Raw genomic sequence first — 13,612 nt, 5'->3', positions numbered from 1 at the left:
GTACATAAGATTATAACCCATCTTGCTGGGAGACTCTCCTGCTGCCCTTGAAGACACAAACTGCCATATTATCAGTTGCCCTAGAGAGAAAACCACTCAGCAAAGAACTGAGAGCAGCCTCCAGCCAAAAGCCAGCAAGAAACTGGGGCCCTCAGTCCAGAAGCCTGCAAGGAACTAAATGATGCCAACAATCACATGAGCTTAGAAGCACACCCTTCCCCTGTCAAGCCTTGGATGACACTGCAGCCCTAGTCAACATCCGGATTACAGCCTTATGAGACCCTGATGCAGAGGGCCCAACTAAGCTGAGCCAGATTCCTGACCTACAGAAATTTTGAGAGAATAAATGTGAGCTGTTTTAAGCTGTTCCACTTGTGATAAAATCATTAATGTAGGAACATATAACTCATACAGTGGCACAACCCATCCTATCCCAAGATGGTGCCCAAGAGGCAGTATCTGTGCAGAAGCCATCAGTGCCCAGGTACAGCAAGGATTCTGGAATGCAGCACTCCTCCAGATCCTGGGGGCTGTGTCTTTGGGGGCACCAGGAGGCAAAGGGTAGGGTCTAGAAAACAATGCCATCATTGAGGTACAGATAGCAGTGGCAATGGGGAGATGCCCTAAAGAGGAAGCAGCCATCAATGTGGGCAGTAAAGGGGAAACTGGAAGAACTGGGGTTGAGAATAAAGTTTTCAGTTCAGTCGGTTCTAGAAAATAATGACGGCTTTGCCACTTCCCGGTTATGTGGCTTTAGAAAGGTTTCTCATGTTTCAGAAGATGATATTTAGAGTACCTATCTTGTAGAGTTCTCCTGAGGAAAAGTTCTGGTGGCCAGGAGAATGCTCCTAGTAGACCTAGTAGACCTCCCACCATTGGGAGCTTATTTGACCAAGGGCCAGCTGCTGCATTATGAAACCCAAAAGCATTTGCACTAAGGCAACACTACATATGGGCTACACTCAGTACATATGGGCTATACCCAATAATGGGCCATGGCAGGCGTTCTAATGCCCGCCTGCCCAAGGTGGCTGTGGGACTCCTCTGGTAATCATCTTTGGTTCAAGGACTCCCCAGCAGCCTCACTGAACCTCCTTTAGACTGCATGATGGCATGGGATGCTTCTACACGCTTCCTTCCCTCTCTTCTTCACTTGGGGTCAGATTTGCATCATAGTCTTGTGACTCTCTCAACCTTCCTCAGCTCCTGCCCATTTCCTCTAATAAGATCATCTCATGTTGAATCCTGTACAGCCTCTACTTCTCAGTGAATCTGGACTGACACAAACAGTACCAGGAGTGGTCAGGAAAAATAGATACTTAGGATGCAGATTTACCCACTGCCCACTTACCTACTGCCCACTTACCCACTTACCCACTGCCTAGCAGGCAGAGGTTGCTCTTCTAGGGAAACACAGGAAGTCCTTGGGACAAGATGATGGCTCAAATGTTAAAAATTTCACCATTGGTGACCTGGGGAACTATCTCTGGGGAGGATAATACTGATGTGGGTGTTGTGATGCCAGCATTTTAAAGTATATGGGAAGAGGGGCACCTGGTTGGCTCAGTCAGTAAAGCATGTGACTCCTGATCTCAGGGTCATGAGTTCAAGCCTCACATTGGATGTAGAGTTTACTTTTAAAAGGTTTTTAAATAGAATATATGGGGGGAACAGTACCTACAAAAACAGAGGAAGTTAGTTGGTTACAGCCAAGTTGTATTAAAAGAAGGATAATGAGAGACTGAGGGTTGTCAAGGGACAGTTAATGGCTAAGGTTGAGAGCCAGGGAAATCTGGAGGCAGTTTCCAAGGAGGTCCTCATCACCTGTGTTGGTGGAAGGACAGACACATTGAGTGGGAGGCTGAATTTCTAATTGTTAGAATCTAGAGCTCCAGAGATGTTTGGAGTTGTTGACTTGGTCAACCAAGGTGAGTCTGTTGGATGAAGGTTGGGGCCGCAGTGGAGAAAACCTAGGATCTTAAAACATGGGACTGGAACTTCTGGATGTATGTTCCTGAGGATAGTGACTCTATGACGTGCATCCCAGGGGCCTCTGGGTTTGCCAAGCTAGAACACCTTTCCTTGGTAAGAACTGTAGCCACCACAGTGCTCTATCAGAAGAAGCCCTTCCCCAGAGACAAAAGGTGCCCCCACCTCTTTCCCAGCTGCCAGGCTGATAACTAGGGCTCAAACCCAGCAGAACCTGGCTGGGGAACGCACCAAGCCTGATAAGATAAAAAATAAATGATATACCTGAAAAATGCAAGAATTAGCTAGCCAGCATGTGCTGAGAGAAGCCAGGGGAGTACCTCTGGTATAGGATTTTGTGGATGCTTTGTCAAGGAAGCTGGAATGCAAGACTAGGCAAACAAGAATCCATTGACTCAAGGGGCACCTGGGTGCCTTGGTCAGTTAAACATCTGACTCTTGGTTTCAGGATCATGTCATGATGTCACAGGTCGAGTTGTGAGTTTGAGTCCTGCATCTGACTTCGTGCTCAGCGGGGAGTCTACCTGAAGATTCTCTCCCTCTGCCCCTCCCCCAACTCCCTCTCGCATGAGCTCTCTCTCTCTATCTAAACAAATAATTTAATTTGTAAAATGTTTCATTGAGTTGGGAACATGTTCTTAAGACACTTTCTTTAACATGCTAGCAAGGATCCCAGCTACTGGAGTGGCTCAGAGAAGCCTGGAAAAAATAATGGTCCATTCTCAGTGGCATGGAAACACCTGAATTGCCCTAGTCGTTGGTAGAAGCGGGCATGCTGAAACAAACATACAGTGATCCTCACTATTAACGGTTTCCGTCTTTGCAAATTAGCCTATTGCTAACATTTATTTGTAAAGGTCACTCACATTGAGTTGCCTGATGTGCCCGTTCCCGATAGAGGTGGAACAGGTGACATGCTACCTTCATGTGCAGCCCTCACATGGTACACAGGTGTCCTTATGGCAGACTATCCAGCACCATGTTTTTCATTTTTGTGCTTCTTTGGGTGATTTCACTGTTTAAAATGATCTCTGGGTATAGTGATGGAGAGCTGTAGAGCATCCCCAAGCACAGGAAGGCTGTCCTGGGCCTGAAGAGAAAGTGCATGTATTAGGTAAACAGTTCCTGCACGAGTTCGAGTGCTGTTGTTCATGAGTTCAATGTGAACAAATCAACAATACCATTGATCTTCGCACAACATGCTTTTGTGCTGCACAAGTCACTTATGCATAGATTTTTAAAATGATACAGTCCCATACTGCACATGTATTTTCTTTATGATTTTCTTTCTTTCCTTCTTTTTTTAAGATTATTTATTTATTTTTTTATTTAATGGAGATCACAGAGAAGCAGGCAGAGAGAGAGGAGGAAGCAGGCTCCCTGCTGAGCAGAGAGCCCAATACTGGGCTCCATCCCAGGACCCTGGAATCATGACCTGAGCCAAAGGCAAAGGCTTTAAACCACTGAGCCACCCATGCACCCTTCTTTATGATTTTCTAAATAACATTTTCTTTTCTCTAGCTTCCTCTATTGTAAAAACACAGTTTATAATATATATAACCTACAAAATATGTGTTAATTGACTATTTATGTTGTTGGTAAGGTCAACAGTAGACTATTACTAGTTAAGTTTTTGGAGAATCAAAAGTTTCATGTGGATTTTCCACCGCACAGGGAACAACAGCCCTAAGTCCTGTGTTGTTAGGGACAACTGTATATATCAAGTAAGGTGTCTGTAAACAGAAATACACATAAAATAAGGTTAAAGGTGGATTGGCTGACAAAACGTGACCAGTGACTTGCAGGAACCTAACTCCATATTTCCCCCTAGGAAAGATGGTTTAGTATTCACTAACCTAGTGTTCACAGTGACGCTATAGGGCATCACTCCTGCAAATAACCAGAGTTAGCTCTACTTCTCATTGATAGAGTTAAAATCTAGCTAGTAACCCTTCTAGCAGGGAATTCTGGGGGTTGTAGTTCCCCTAAATGTGCAGACCCTTCATACATGGAAGAGCACAGAAGGGGAATGGTATTAAGTTGCTGACAGAGAATCTAGCACAGTAAGTTCAATTATTTAAGTGCTTCAGAAAAATATTAACAGTTGCCCTAAGTTTTACAACATACATCTTTCGTTAATTAGTCTCTTCTCAAAGAATATCATTTCACATATGGCTTAAAGACCTTAATATCATGAGGAAATATGTGATGATGGAATGAAGGAGCTCCTGTTCCTCGGGCTGAAGAGACAGGGAAGCAGAGGTTCTGATCACCAGTGACAGTGTGCGGGTAAGAGGGGAGGGTCCCCACACCAGCAAGACATTCTATGACACTGGCTGGGTGTCCTATAACTCAACTCCATCCTGATACCAGCTACCCAGAGATCCCATCAGATCCCACAGGCTAAGGGCTCAGTCCCACAAGACTGCTCCCTACTTCAGCCACCCATCACGGTCCAGGCTGTCACCTGTGCTTCAGACCCACTGGCCATAAATCAAGGGTTCCCACGACCCCCTCCTTGAGTTCAGTTAATTTGTGAGGGTGGCTCACAGGACTCAGGAAACCAGTCTACTCACTAGATTGCTGGTTTATTACAAAGGATAGTAAAGAATACAAGCCAAGGGGCATCTGGGTGGCTCCATAGGTTAAGCCTCTGCCTTCAGCTCAGGTCATGATGTTGGGGTCCTGGGATAGAGCCCTGCATCGGGTTCCCTTCTCAGTGGGGAGTCTGCTTCTCTCTCTTCCTCCTGCTCATGCTCATTTTCTCAAATAAATAAAATCTTTTAAAAACAAACAAACAGGGGCGCCTGGGTGGCTCAGTGTGTTAAGCCGCTGCCTTCGGCTCGGGTCATGATCTCAGGGTCCTGGGATCGAGTCCCGCTTAGGGCTCTCTGCTCAGCAGGGAGCCTGCTTCCCTTCCTCTCTCTCTGCCTGCCTTTCTGCCTACTTGTGATCTCTCTCTGTCAAATAAGTAAATAAAATCTTAAAAACAAACAAACAAACATAAAGGATACACATAAGTAGTTAGATGAAGAGACACCTAAGTCAAGGTCCTAAATGAACAAATAAATCTCTGTCCTTGTGAAGTTTAGGGGCCAATTCAGGGCCATGTGGAAGTGTTCTGATCCTTCTTTTTTGTTTTTTGTTTTTTTTTGTGGGTTTTTCCCCCATTTTTGTTGTTGTTGTTTGTTTGTTTTTTATGGAGGTTTCATTACATAAGTATATTTGATTAAATCACTGGCCACTAGTAATTGATTCAATCTCTAGCCTTCTTAAAATAGAAAGTGGGACTGAAAGTTCTCATCTGTAAAGGGGTTTCCCAAAGTCATTTAATGACTATAAACTCAGTTGTGGTTGAAAGAGGCTTGTTAGGAATAACAAAACATACATTTCACCCTATGGCTCTGAAGCATTTTTTTTTTAAGGAACTAAAGATAAGAGACCAAATGCTCCTATTGTTCTTCCAGCTTGGGAAATTCCAAATCTTTTGGGAGCTGTGGGGCTGGAACCACGGATGAAGAACAAATATATGTGAAAAATATATTTTGGTTATCTGAATGACCAAATATGTATTTCTTATGAGTCACAATATCATGGAAAGATTCTAGGTTATCAAAACCTAAAAGTTCAGCAAAGAAGCCCGATGAAGCTGATCCAGAGAACTGTGAGAAAATCAACAGGTTATTGTTTCAAGGCACTAAGTTTTGGGATGGTTTGTTACATAGCAATAGAGAGCCAATACAAGTGTCTTCATGCTCTGTGCACATTACACGACTCTTCCCAAAGCCCTCTGTGAGCATCTTCCAGTCCTTTTCTTTCCAGATCGCTGACCATCTAGCCAAACCATTAGCCACTGCCCATGAATCTGTATGTAGCACAGCGGCACTTTCGGTCATCTCTCACCTACACGAAATGGACAGCTAAGTATCGGGCACTGGGAAGTTTTCCCGTTATACCATCTTTTCAAAGACGCTCTTGAACTTGGCTGTGATTTTCAGCAGTCTGTTTCCAGCAGGTGCTGGCATGAGTATAGATTGAGGTTCCAAGTTTGGATTGAAGTAGAGGAGGCAATATGGTAGGAATGAGTGTTATGATTATTTGAGTCACCTGCTCATAGAACTTACTTCTGGACATTCCCAAGTCCAACCTCATATCCCATTTCTACTTAATGATGGATTGCTGCTGCCCAAGCCCAAACTTATGGTTTTGTAGATCAGATAAGATTCAGTTTATCTGGGCAGCTCAGTCATTTGGTGACTGAGTGTTCTAGTATTAAGAAATAGAGATTAAAACATTTCTTTAAAAAGATTTACTTATTTCAGGGGCACCTGGGTGCCTTAGTGGTTTAAAGCCTCTGCCTTTGGCTCAGGTGATGATCCCAGGGTCCTGGGATTGAGCCCCATATCGGGCTCTCTGCTTAGCAGGGAGCCTGCTTCCCCCTCTCTCTCTGCCTGTCTCTCTGCCTACTTGTGATCTCTCTCTGTCAAATAAATAAATAAAATCTTAAAAATAAAAGAAAATATACAAATTTTAAAAAAAGATTTATTTATTTCAGAGAGAGAGTATGCATGTGCAAATGCAGGGAGGGGCAGAGGAAGAGAATCTTCAAGCCTGTGCCTGCTGAGTGTGAAATCAGACGTGGGGCTCTATCTCACAACCCATGAGATCACGACCTGAGCCAAAACCAAGAGTCCGAGGCTGAACAGAGTCACCCAGGTTCTCCAGAACATTTTTTTTTTTTTAAGATTTTATTTATTTATTTGACAGACAGAGATCACAAGTAGGCAGAGAGGCAGGGAGAGACAGAGAGGAGGAAGCAGGTTCCCTGCAGAGCAGAGAGCTGATGCGGGGCTCGATCCCAGAACTTTGGGATCATAACCTGAGCCGAAGGCAGAGCCTTTAACCCACTGAGCCACCCAGGTGCCCCTCACCAAAACATTTTTTATTTTATTTTATTTTTAAGATTTATTTATTTGAGAGGGAGAGAGAGAGAGAGAGAGAGCAAGCGCAAGTGTGGGGGGAGGGGCAGAGGGAGAGGGAAAAGCTGACTTTCTGCTGAGCAGGAAGCCCACCAGAGAGGCTTGATCCCAGGACCCTGAGATCACAACCTGAGCTGAGGGCAGATGCTTAACTGACTTAACCACCCAGGCGCCCCCCAAAACATTTTTTTTTTAATGGAGGTAGTAGGGGCACCTGGGTGGCTCAGTGGGTTAAAGCCTCTGCCTTCAGCCCAGGTCATGATCCCAGGGTCCTGGGATTGAGCCTTGCATTGGGCTCTCTGCTCCGCTGGGAGCCTGCTTCCCTTCCTCTCTCTCTGCCTGCCTCCCTGCCTACTTGTGATCTCTGTCTGTCAAATAAATAAATAAAATCTTTAATAAAATAAAATAAAATGGAGGTAATAAATAATAGTATCAACCTCACAGAGTTTTTCTGAGGATTCAAGGAAATAATGCATGAATAGTACTAAACATATTGTCACCTGGTGAATGTTTTATAAATGACAGCTGTAAGTGACGGGTGCTGCCGGTAGTAGTAGCAGCTTCCCATGCGGGTCTGCTGAAAACTAATGTGTGAACATGTCACATTTTAGCGTGCCACTTGTATCCCACTGAAATTTAACATGGAAGCATTCTAATTCTATATCTCAGTCTTTACCCTTAGCAACTGTGAGTCAATAGTAGATTCAGATCCGCTTTCCCTGTGTTTCCCAGGTTTCTAGTGGGACAAGGCTGAGGGCCGGCCCCAGGTCATGGTGAAGTCCCCAAGGCAATCTATCCTTATAGCCAATCCGTTGACCTTCCCCTGATACAAACCTTCCTCTCTGTTGCAATATTCTCTGTGAAAATGCCTTTTCACCTTTGGCATTTCTATAGTAGACACTCCTGTAAGTACTCACTGCGCTGAGTTCTACTGCCTCCCCATGGACACAGGCTAAAATCTGAATTTCTAAATATGAAATAAAATACATCTCTACATGTCGCCCTATCCACCCTCATCTCCTAATTGTTAGCATTGACAAAACATTTAGTATGTTCCATCTCATGAAATACACAGTTTCATTCAATAATATAGATATCCACAGGTGTCATAGAGGCCATTAGGTATAAATTATTATATGACATATCATATATTGTATGTACATGCATATACTTTTTTTAAAGATTTTATTTATTTATTTGACAGAGAGAAATCACAAGTAGACGGAGAGGCAGGCAGAGAGAGGAAGGGAAGCAGGCTCCCTGCTGAGCAGAGAGCCCGATGCGGGACTCGATCCCAGGACCCTGAGATCATGACCTGAGCCGAAGGCAGCGGCTTAACACACTGAGCCACCCAGGCGCCCAACATGCATATACTTTTTAAAAAAATTTATTTGACACCCAGAGATCACAAATAGGCAGAGAAGCAGGCAGAGAGAGAGGAGGAAGCAGGCTCCCTGCTGAGCAGAGAGCCCGATGCGGGGCTCAATCCCAGGACCCTGGGATCATGACCTGAGCCAAAGGCAGAGGCTTTAACCCACTGAGCCACCCAGGCACCCCATACATGCATATACTCATCTCATACAACATATGTTCTCCTTTTACCACACTCAACAATATGTTGTTGGTGGTGGTTTTTTAAAGATTTTATTTATTTATTTATTTGACACAGAGAGACACAGTGAGACAGGGAACACAAGCAGGGGGAGTGGGAGAGGGAGAAGCAGGCTTCTCCAACATAGGGCTTAATCCCAGGTGGGATCATGACCTGAGCAGAAGGCAGACACTTAATGACTGAGCCACTCAGGCACTCCAGACATAAAGGTTTATTTACATATTTATATCACCATTTTCAATGATTTCCTACTATAGCATTGTAAGAATGCTACTCATAAACATTATGGTGGTTTCCAACTTATCAATATTATAGCCAGCACCAAAATGAATAAATAGATGCATCTTTTGGGATTGTTATTTGTTAGGCTGTCTTCTTATATTAAATTCTTTAAAGAAGTACTGCTGGGAACTCTTGATTTCAGCTCAGGTCATGATCTCAGGGTCCTGAGATCGAGTCCTGCATTGGGCTTGGTGCTAACTGTGGAACCTGCTTAGGATTCTCTTTCTCCCTCTCCTCCTGCCCCTCCCTCTCACTCTCACTCTCTTAAAGAAAAGTAGTATCGTTGTATCAAAAGGAGCACAGAGGGGTACCTGGGTGGCTCTCGGTTAAGCATCTGCCTTCAGATCAGGTCATGATCCCAGGGTCCTGGGATGGAGCCTGGTGTCGGGTTCCCTGCTTAGTGGGGAGCCTGCTTCTCCCTCTCTTTCTCACTTGTCACTATTTCTGTGTTGCTCTCAAATAAAGAAATAAAATCTTTATAAAAAGGAACATACATTTAAAAATTTGAAACATGGTAACCACCTACCTTCCAGAGATGTTACATAGACTTTTATTTCCAACCTCAGGGTATGAATGTCTCATTTTGCCTCCCACCTTCATCAATGCTGAGTATTACCTCTGAATAAGTAGGAAAATGGTCTCTCATTAGTGTTTCCATTGCTTTCTATGGAGGTAAAGCAGCTTTCCTGTGAACTTATTAGCCTTGAGTACACATTCTTCTGTGGTTTGCTTCTTTAGGTCCTTTCCCTTTTTAAAATTGGACCCTTCATCCTTTTAAAGTTAATTTTAAAACTCTTGCTCTGTATATTGCAAAGGTTTTCTTCTAAACTTGTAGTGGGTTTTTTTGGTTTTGTTTTTGTTGTTTTGTTTTTAGTAAGCATGTTTTACATTGTATATAGTCAAATCTATTTTTGTCTCGAGGATTACTTCTTTTTGGTCTTACCCTTAAAAAGATCTTCCCCACTGCAAAAGCAAGTAAGTCATCCCCTCACCCCTTTTTAAAAGTAGGCTCCAAGCCCAGTTGACACTCATCCCCCTTTAAAAAAAAAACTAGTTTCTTCATGGTTTCATTTTTTATAATAACTATTTAATTCTCCTGAATCTTTTTTTTTTTTTTTTTTTAGAATTTTATTTCTTTATTTGACAGACAGAGATCACAAGTAGGCAGGGAGGCAGGCAGAGAGAGAGGAGGAAGCAGGCTCCCCGCTAAGCAGAGAGCCCGATGCAGGGCTTGATGCAGGGCTCGATCCCAGGACCCTGAGATCATGACCTGAGCCGAAGGCAGAGGCATAACCCACGGAGCACTCAGGCACCCCAATTCTCCTGAATCTTGTTTCTGGTCTTGTCCCCTCTTCACTCTGCTGGACCTCCTCCCTCAGACTGGGTCTCTCTCAGTCCCTTCTCCCTCTAGCAGGATATAGATTCTTAAAGGACCTTAAAACTAGTGTCAGGCAATTTTACCCCAAAGGCTGAGGTCTCCATCTGCAGGATGTGTCCACTGGTTCCAGCCAAATGAATGCAATGGATAGCCACTGGAGGACTTGTATCATTTCAGTGCTTTCCCATAGTGCACCAGGCCTGGCAAAGGCTCATTACAATGCAATTCTTTCCAGAGACAGGAGGAGGGAGTGGTGTCCTGGAATCCTCTCGGTTTGGCCATCTGAGTTCTGCTATTCAGAACCTGACAAGCTGGCCATCTTAGTGCCCAAGACCACCCCCACGTGCAGAATCCCCTGTCCCTGGGTCCTCTGCCCTCAGAGAATGCTCAGGGTTACCAGGCCCTGTCACTGGCTCTCTGGGGGCGAGGCGAAGAAGAAGGAGAAGCGGAGGGCGTGGCTCAGGTGGTGAAGCCTCTGCCTTCGGCTCAGGTCCGGATCCCAGGGTCCTGGGATCAAGCCCTGTATCGGCTTCCCTGCTCTGCGGGGGGCCTGTTTCTCCCTCTCCCTCTGCTGGTCCCCCTGCCTGTGCTCTCCTGCTCTCTCTCTGTCAAATAAATAGATAAAATCTTAAAAAAGGAAGACTTGGAGAAGTGCAAAGAGTGAAGCTTTGGAGTGGGAAAATAACGACAAAACCCACGGAAACAACTGAAACCAGCTCCCGCGACCCAGACAGGCAATGGATAGAATGACTGGCAGACACTGGCCGTTAGAGTAAGTCCCATTGAAGTAAGGCATTGGCCCAAGAAGCGTTCTTGCAACTTAAGAGCTTCTGCTACCTTAGTTCCAGCAAAATGCTGTGGGAAACATAGCTCATAATAGTATCTGTCAAAGCCCTGAAGAGGAGAGAAGTGGGTAGACAGAAAGCGCTAGAATGTCCCTGTGGCCTAGATTCTGGAGAAAGTAGCCCGGAGACACATTTAGCCTAGAGAAGCCCAGAGAGGGCTGGAAGGAGACCAGTCATGCTCCCAACGAATATTTAAAGCATGTGTGGTCCTGGGGCGTGGAAGGAGGGCCAAGGGTCCAGCTCTAGAGAGGCCGATGTTAGGCTCAGGAAAAGGACACTAGCATGGAAAGCTGTCGAAGATGCAGAGCCTGTGGGGAAGTAGCCGGTTTCCACAAGCAAGTAGACATTGGAGACTGCTTAGAGGACTACTTACTGCGGGAATCCCGGCATGGGGGGCGGGAGCAGATAGCCTTGGAGGTGCCTTCCCACTCTTAAGAGTGTCAGGGTCTTCCCCTTCCAAGCTGAGCACTCTGGAGAAGGGGGCGGAATTCCAAATGAGTCACCCTCTGATTCGCACATTTCAAAGAACACAGACCCACGCACGGCCCCTGAAGGCCCCTGAAGGCCCCTGAAGGCGGTGCCCGCAAATTGGCAGGTTCCCTTCTAGCTCAAAGGCTTGGGCCAGGCACAGCTCCTGGCGGGACCCCAGGGAGCCCAGGGGGCATGGGCGGGGGGGGGCGGGGGAGGACACAGGGAAGAGTGCTCAAGGGCTGATCAGGGGCCAAGGCCGGGGTGAAAAGGGGTGAAGAAATGTTTTGAGCGCCAAGACCTCATTGCCTTTGCAGCAAAAACACGAGGGGAGCTTGTTACAGAGCTGGGGGGGGGGGCGTGTGAGAGTGGAAGGGGGGCGCGCCACAACCACAGGCAACACTTAGTTCGCCACCCCAAGTGGGAATGTTGCCATGGCCATCCCGATAGAGGCTCAGCCAGACTGATCAGATCTAAGCTCCGTTAGGCCCGGAGCGGGAACGAGAGAAGCAACCTCTCTCAAAGATGAGGGGCAGGGGACCTAGCTGTTGTCGCAGAGTCAGACAAGAAAGGGATGCCGCTCTGTCCCCGCGGACCCAGGCAGGTTGCTCTGTGGGTGACTGCCTTATAATCCAGTGTTCATGGGGACAAATCTCCTCCTCCATTCCCTTTTGAGCGATGGTACGTTCTTGACTGCGGACAGTGAGGCCAGCAGGCTTTGGTATAAACCTGCCAAGCAGGGCACAGCAGTCACCCAGTGAGGGCTCCACGGCAGGACCCCAAGCTGATGAGATTCTGCATGTTTCCTTCAAGTCCTTCCAGGTGGCCTCTTTCTGCTCTTTGCATTCTGGAAAGTTCTGAGCCCTATTTGCTGACAAAAGGTGCACAAGTCAGGTCTGTTGTGTGAAACAAGGAAAACATCACAGGATGTTAAGCTTTCAAGGAAGTGGCCTAGGGAACAGGGATGAAAGCCAGCAAGCAATCAGGGATTGGTGGCTATCCTTTGACATTATAAAGGACATCATAAACATCCCTGAAGCCAGGAGGGCTTAGCCGGTTGTGTGAATTGTAATGGGAAGAAGCCCGAGTGAGGACAGATCGTGCCTTCAGGGCGGATGAAAAGTGAAGTACAGCTGGAGGCCTTTGTCAGCAAAGCGGCTCAGTGAGATCTATCCCACCGGACCCAGGGCCCCATCAGTGTATCCGCATCCGGTGATGCTCCCATTCCAGGACCTCACCCCCTCGGGATGTTCCTCTACCCCTGCTGGACAGGCACAGTCCTGACTCTTGACCTTTCCAGCCTTAAGGCGAAAGCCTATAAGAAGCCATTGCCTCACAAATTATCTGGGCCTTCGGAGTCCAACTCCATCATTTTATAGATAAGCTGGGACTAAAAAGAGGGACGTGCTTAAGGTCACGGTCAGGCACAGGCATGGCTAGAAGCCAGACCTCCAGATTTGAAGTTGATGTATGTTCCCCAATGCGCCCTTGAGTGGCTCAGGCATCCCAACCACCCCCAGCTAGACCCTGAAGCTGGTCCCTACATGGAGCTTTTACACAGGGGTGGGAGGCATCTCACTGCCCAGCGGACTGAAGAGGAGCTCTGCTGAGGGGAGACCCTGTTTCACGGTAAGGAGCTAGGAGCCAAGTTGAATTCATGTTTCCCAGCCACACTGCCCTGCTCGAACCGCCCAGAATACATGCATTTGCTCATTCGTTCAGTCCCCGCCGGTGCGGTGCCAGGTCCTGTGCTAAGGCTATGTGGGCCACGGAGACAGTCCTGGGTCCCTGCGCTCACGAAGCCTACAGGCTGGAGGGAGAAGCATGCGCTGAACCATCTTACTCGTCAACGCACAAAAGCCAGCTGGAAGGGCAGCAGACACGCCGCTGGATGGCTGCCCTCGAAAGGGACCCGAAGCCGGGCCGAGGCAGCGGAAACAACGTGTGCAGCTCCCTGCTCCGCCGCGGGAGCGAACGGGGCAAGCTCAAGGGAGCCGAGGGGGAGCTTCTACAGGCGAGTGGGGACGGGGGTCACCGATGATTCTTTCTAGGGGAGACT

Source organism: Mustela putorius, unplaced genomic scaffold (genome assembly GCF_011764305.1).
Source record: "Mustela putorius furo isolate JIRA1106 unplaced genomic scaffold, ASM1176430v1.1 tig00000596_pilon_pilon_pilon, whole genome shotgun sequence".
Lineage (NCBI taxonomy): Eukaryota > Metazoa > Chordata > Mammalia > Carnivora > Mustelidae > Mustela > Mustela putorius.
The sequence above is the reverse complement of the archived record's forward strand: the minus strand, read 5'-3'. Positions refer to the sequence as shown.